The sequence below is a fragment of the Hylaeus anthracinus genome, unplaced genomic scaffold (genome assembly GCF_026225885.1).
Source record: "Hylaeus anthracinus isolate JK02 unplaced genomic scaffold, UHH_iyHylAnth1.0_haploid 5, whole genome shotgun sequence".
Classification (NCBI taxonomy): domain Eukaryota; kingdom Metazoa; phylum Arthropoda; class Insecta; order Hymenoptera; family Colletidae; genus Hylaeus; species Hylaeus anthracinus.
Window position 1 is genome coordinate 10,962,285 of NW_026535322.1, and position 6,006 is coordinate 10,968,290.

General features: G+C 38.9%; 1 long non-coding RNA gene across 2 annotated transcripts in view; it reads right to left on the reverse strand.

Moving 5' to 3' along the window:
* LOC128895864 (uncharacterized) overlaps window positions 1–6,006 on the reverse strand; it is a 28,684-nt gene that overhangs the window by 19,540 nt on the left and 3,138 nt on the right. The gene's annotated exons all lie outside the window — the stretch shown is intronic.

Here is a 6,006-nt window from a genome sequence, read left to right on the forward strand (position 1 = left end):
CTAAATATGTATATATATGTATATATATATATACATATACTAAATATGTATATATATGTATATATATATATACATATACTAAATATGTATATATATGTATATATATATATACATATACTAAATATGTATATATATGTATATATATATATACATATACTAAATATATATATTATATATACATTAAATTTCGCATTTTCTACGTTACGAAGATGGCATAAGGCCCTTAACGCGTTCCGAAGCGCGATACTTCTGGTTCTCCGTCCAGCATGAACGCGCCGGGCAAAAAGCGCGAGAGAAATCGCGGGGCGATCGCGTTACGAGATTGCATGGCGTTCGTCAACGCTATTTATATCGGTTACACCGACTTCCTCCCCGAGGGTAACGTTATCGTCCGGCCGCCATGCGTAAACAGCATTTCGGAGACATCGGACTACGGCTTCCTCGCCTCGCCCGGGACACGTCCTCACTTTTTTTTCATTTTCTGCTCGGCTACGCGAATTCCGCGATTCGCGACGCCATTCGTGAAATCCAAATCCCCGTACGACGACAACCTCTGTTGCTCGACCTTCCAGCTTCTTCGAAGGTCTCGCAAATTTTCTTGCGGGGCAATATTCGAATCTGGGAGAGTTACCATTCCCCTAGAGAGTGAATTAACCCTTTACAGTGGAGGTCTTTTTTTGTGGTATCTATCAGCAACTCAAGATGCTTTCTTAGCATTCTAAGCTATCGAGATTTGAAAATCAGGTCACCTTTACCGCACCGACAATCATTTTATTGACATTTCGAGTTCCAAAGAAATGAAACCTAAAGAAACATTAGGTATTGTAGATTTGCTGCGCGAAACTTAATGGTGACTGAGAGTCACCTCTCGAGCGCAAAGGGTTAAATATGCTAAGGTTAAGAAGCTGGAACACTTAAATTGTATGGAGCGCTATAGGACGAAAGTCGAAAGATTGGTTTTTGGAGGCGTGGCTTCTTTTGGAACGGGTTCCCTATTCGCTAGTACGTTCGCCTATACATATAAAAACTGCCACCTGTTGATCGGTGCAGCGTCTTGCAGTGAGGCTACGAGGGCTACGAGGCTACGAGTAAGGCTTTACGAACTGGAATATACTTTTCGAAACTATGCTCTAACCCTGTACTTTGACACAGTGGTCCTCTAGGTTTCTCAGGGACCACGAGCAGAAGGAGAATAACTTAACTACTCTATCTACTATGAGAAATAAATCAGAGTTGGGCAAAACCCTAGACTTTGAATAAATCTGAAGTTTACCGATATATTTCTCTCGTTTCCTTCTTTGGAAAATGTTCAAAAAAGGAAACGAGACAAACACATCGGCAAACTTCAGATTTATTCGAAGCCTAGGGTTTTGCCCATCACTGAAATAAATAAAACTAGCTTTCATATGCCCAGTTGTACCCTCCTGGATATCTATCCTCACGAGACCACGAAAATCGATGGGTAATCGATCCATCATGGACCAAAGTCCATCTCGCGTCGCTATAGGCTGGACCACAGGTAATCGCGTTCCCTTTGCGCACCAGCCACGGCGTTAAGACACCTAATTTTGCACGTTATGTTCGAGGCTCGTACGTACACAGGCGTGTTCCTTGCCGAATGTGCCGTCCGGCAGTTGCGAGAGTGGCATGAAAGTGGGTGAACCAAGCTCGCATTTGCGGCTAAAGGCTAGCGTACACGCGTTTCCCTTGTCGTCGTGGTCGTGGTCGTGGTCTCTCCCGGTTTCTATCCGTCTTTTCTTTTTCTTGTTCTTCTGGTCCCGACAAGCTTTCCCGAGGGGATCTCGCGGAAAGAGACGGACTCGGACGTCCGAGTGACGTCCAATTAAGACACGAATTTTTCGCTCGTTTTTAGAGAAAGCTTGTTAATGAGCCAGACCGTTAATTATACACGCTAGATAGCGAGAATTTGGCCTTTGCGGGAGACGGTACTAAACGATGCAAGGATGGGCGACCCGAGAGCTATCGGATCCAGGAGTCAAGAGAAGAACAAAAGAAAAAAATTTGAATCTAGTAACCTTTTCCATTTCGAAGTCGGTTAAAAAAGCTTCCTAAGCGAGTTACTTGAAGTTACTCGCGTGCACTACTAGGTCACGATAGTTTCTCTCAGTCAGTCCCATAAGTATTCGAACCCTCTATGTTTATGAAGACATTAGTCTTATAGAAATATCACCCAGTTTATGTTATACTGCTCGGCGATCGAAATCCTGGACCCCTCAGGACGTATACCCCCCAGTGGTGGGAATATGATTTATGTGCATTTATTGTAGAGAAATTTGTACATTTAACCCTTTGCGCTCGAGTGGCGTCTCTACGACGACGTACGTAATTTAAAAATGATTTATTGAACGTACAATTTCAATTTTACTTATATCAGAATAGAGATCATTATTTATTGAAATAATAATACATTGAGTCACGAATGTTCGTAAATGTTTCTTTTCGAAGTAGAGTTTTTGGTTTTTAAAATTTATTATAAAAATAGGCTAGATTTGATTCTATAGTAAAATACCTCGAGCCCAAAGGGTTAAAGAGACTTTATTGTACTTACAAGACTACATACAATATTTTATATTTCGTGCTGCGTGACTGAATTGCGTACGATCCATTTTGATTTCTTACTGTTACAACAACGTCTAAGAAATTAAAATAATCAAGGTTCTCCATATAAACACTGCCCTATAACTCAGTGCAAGTCACGAATTTTGACTACAGCAGTGTATCTCAAAATGGAATTTTTTTTTTATTTAACATAACTCGCAGACCTCGTAATATTAAACATCGTTTTCCGTAAAATCGCGTCTAGATCACCCCGGAAAATGCACACGGAAGCCCACTGGGTTCCAGCAACTTCACCGTCAAGGAGATCCGACACGCGAGGTTGCACAGTATAAATCCAGCTACGATCGATGTCCTCTTGGTAACGAGACTCGAGGACATTCCATTTCGTCGGATGGGCCTGGAGGAACACGAGAGCGAAAGAATACTTTCCCGAGCCTACACAGACTGTTTTCTATCGTTTATCGTTCGAATTCCTCGAAGGTTTAAACGCGGTAGACGCGACAGAAACTGCTCGTCCTTCTGAGTGCCTCCGCGGAGGTAAGAGTCACGGAAGATAAGCAAATTTGAATTTCTATTATTTATTTATCCAGGAGTTGAATTAAGCGAGAAAATCGAGCGAAAAAGTGTGGAATATTTGTAATCACAGAATTTGAATTTTTATTATTTATTCATCCAGGAGCTGAATTAAGCGAGAAAATCGAGCGAAAAAGTGTGGAATATTTGTAACCACGGAAATTTACGCGAATTCACGTTTTCACGGATAGAGACACAGAATCGAAACTTAAATGATCGAGCGAATGGAAGAGTTTCTAAGTCAGAATTTTAGAATTTACAAGGATGGGAAAAGTCGAGTAACTTCACTGTAACATCTAATATTAAAGCCCACTGACTCTCCCCTATAGCTCGGGTACCTCGGGATTGCTATACCCGTACTGTAGCTACGATCGAACATAGCTACAGCCCCTGAGGGCGAAACCTAAACGAAAGCCTCTATCTTCTAAAAATTCTAAACAGTACGACAACTCTATATTTTTTTATTTTTCGGATTTACGCGTATTTCCACGTGTCGTAAACGCACGAACGTTCGCCGATCTATTTACAGTTGGTGTAGAAAGTATTCGTACACCGATCAATTTCCAAAATAACTGTGTAAAATTGTAATTTATTAACTTATTTTTTATAAACAATGACATTCTACATATTCTCGGAAATCTCTAGAATAGATATTTGACAAAAAAGATAGCTATTTATGTAAGTTGCGAAACTAACAAGAAAAAAAACAAACAATCGATAAAAATGTTGAAGCAATAAGTATTCGCACAACTGTTTAAAAGTACTTTCCTGGAAATTTCATGTTTTCTAATTCGTACGGAGCAATAAACTAATGTGTTTACGTTACGAACTCTGCTGTAAATGGTTCGTCATAAGAATCGTACAAGTACTAATTGCTCCTATACTTTTACCTACTTTTCGCATTTTTGTTTGTTAATTTCACGAAATATATTAACTAGTAAATGTTGTTTGGGCTACATCTATCTTAGAGACTTCCGAGAGTATGTAAAATATCATTGATCATAAAAAGAGAAGTTAAGAGACTACAATTTCGGACAAAACTTTTTGAGAAATTGATCGGTGTACGAATACATTCTACACCCGCTGTACATAAATTACGAACAATTTGAAATCGAACAATTTACTCGAACTGCATCTTTCTACGTTTAAATACTTTCTGCCCGTGTCTTCTTTCCTCGTCTGCCCCTCCCTGCCCCGCCGCGCCAATCGAGAATCGCTCCGTCGATCTCGGAATCGATTTACAGCGACTCGAAAGGCCACCTCGGCGGAATTGAAAGCGAGCGGACGTTCGACGCGAGATTTAATCGATATTAGTGTTTACCCGAAAAAAAAAAATACGCTCTCGCACGCACGTACCACAAGCAAAGAGAAAGGTCCTCCCCCAAGGACGAGCCGCATTGCGGAAAGAGGGGAAGAAGAAAAAAATATATATATATATTCGATGTGGGAAAACGGTTATCGGGGCCACGGATAGACGTAATAGAGTGGAGAGTGTAGAGACAACGACAGAAACCGTCCACGATCGTTTGCTTCTGCGAGAAGTGTACGACCCCGTTCAAGGGCGTCGTATGTACTAGGTTACGCGGGCCAAGGTCGTCCCGATTACGTCTACACGCATGTCAAACGACGCTTTTTAAACAACCTTCGACGACTCGGTTTACATCGTCGCGCGCCGATAACCTTATAAATCGTGACAAGCCGCGAAACGTCGCGACTGTCATATTTTTGCTTATCTCTGTTATTGAATACGATGGAGAGTAGCCCGAACGCGAGCGAAATATTAAATTGTATAACGTTGTTCAATCAATGTTAGCGAACACCGCGGCGAACGCGAAGGAGAGTTACGAAAACGAAGTATGAATGAGAATAGTCGAATTGCCTTTTACGCTGAAATTATTTAAGTAAATTTGGCGATAAAATTTAGTAGAGTATGATAACGTGTCTTTAAGAATTATTTCTATTGGAGGAGAATTCATTGCAAATTTCATTCTTGTATATTGAAATTGCTTAGATTAATATAACGATTAATAATAGTAAACCATAAGAAAAGGATCTTATAGAATTATTTCCATCGATGGAAAATTCTTTGCGTTTTATTCTTGCACAACGAAATTACTTAGGTGAATATAACGATTAACTAATAATAGTAAATTATAAGAATGCGTCTTAAAGAATTGTTTCTATTGCGGGAGATTTCTTTGCAAATTTCATTCTTGTATATTGAAATTGCTTAGATTAATATAACGATTAATAACAGTAAACCATAAGAAAAGGATCTTATAGAATTATTTCTATTGCGGGAGATTTCTTTGCAAATTTCATTCTTGTATATTGAAATTGCTTAGATTAATATAACGATTAATAATAGTAAACCATAAGAAAAGGATCTTAAAGAATTATTTCTATCGATGGAAAATTCTTTGCAAGTTTTATTCTTGCACATCGAAATTACTTAGGTAAATATAACTATTAACTAATAATAACAAGTTATAAGAACGTGTCGTACAGAATCATTTCTATCGGAGATGAATTATTCGCAAATTTCATTCTTGTATATTGGAGTATTTACTCCGTAGCTAATTAGCACGATTATAATTTACACGGTGCAAAAACAAATTTTTAAAGAATTATTTTCATTAAAAAGAAAGTATTCTAGTTGCACACGTACATAAATTAAAAATTTGTGGCTGTATTCTTTCTAAATCTCCCGAAAACACATGGGTCACAATTGACCCAATCCAATCATCGAACTGTCGCGTTATATCGTACATAAATTAAAAATTTGTGACTGTATTCTTTTTAAATCTCTCCCGAAAACACATGGGTCACAATTGACCCAATCCAATCATCGAA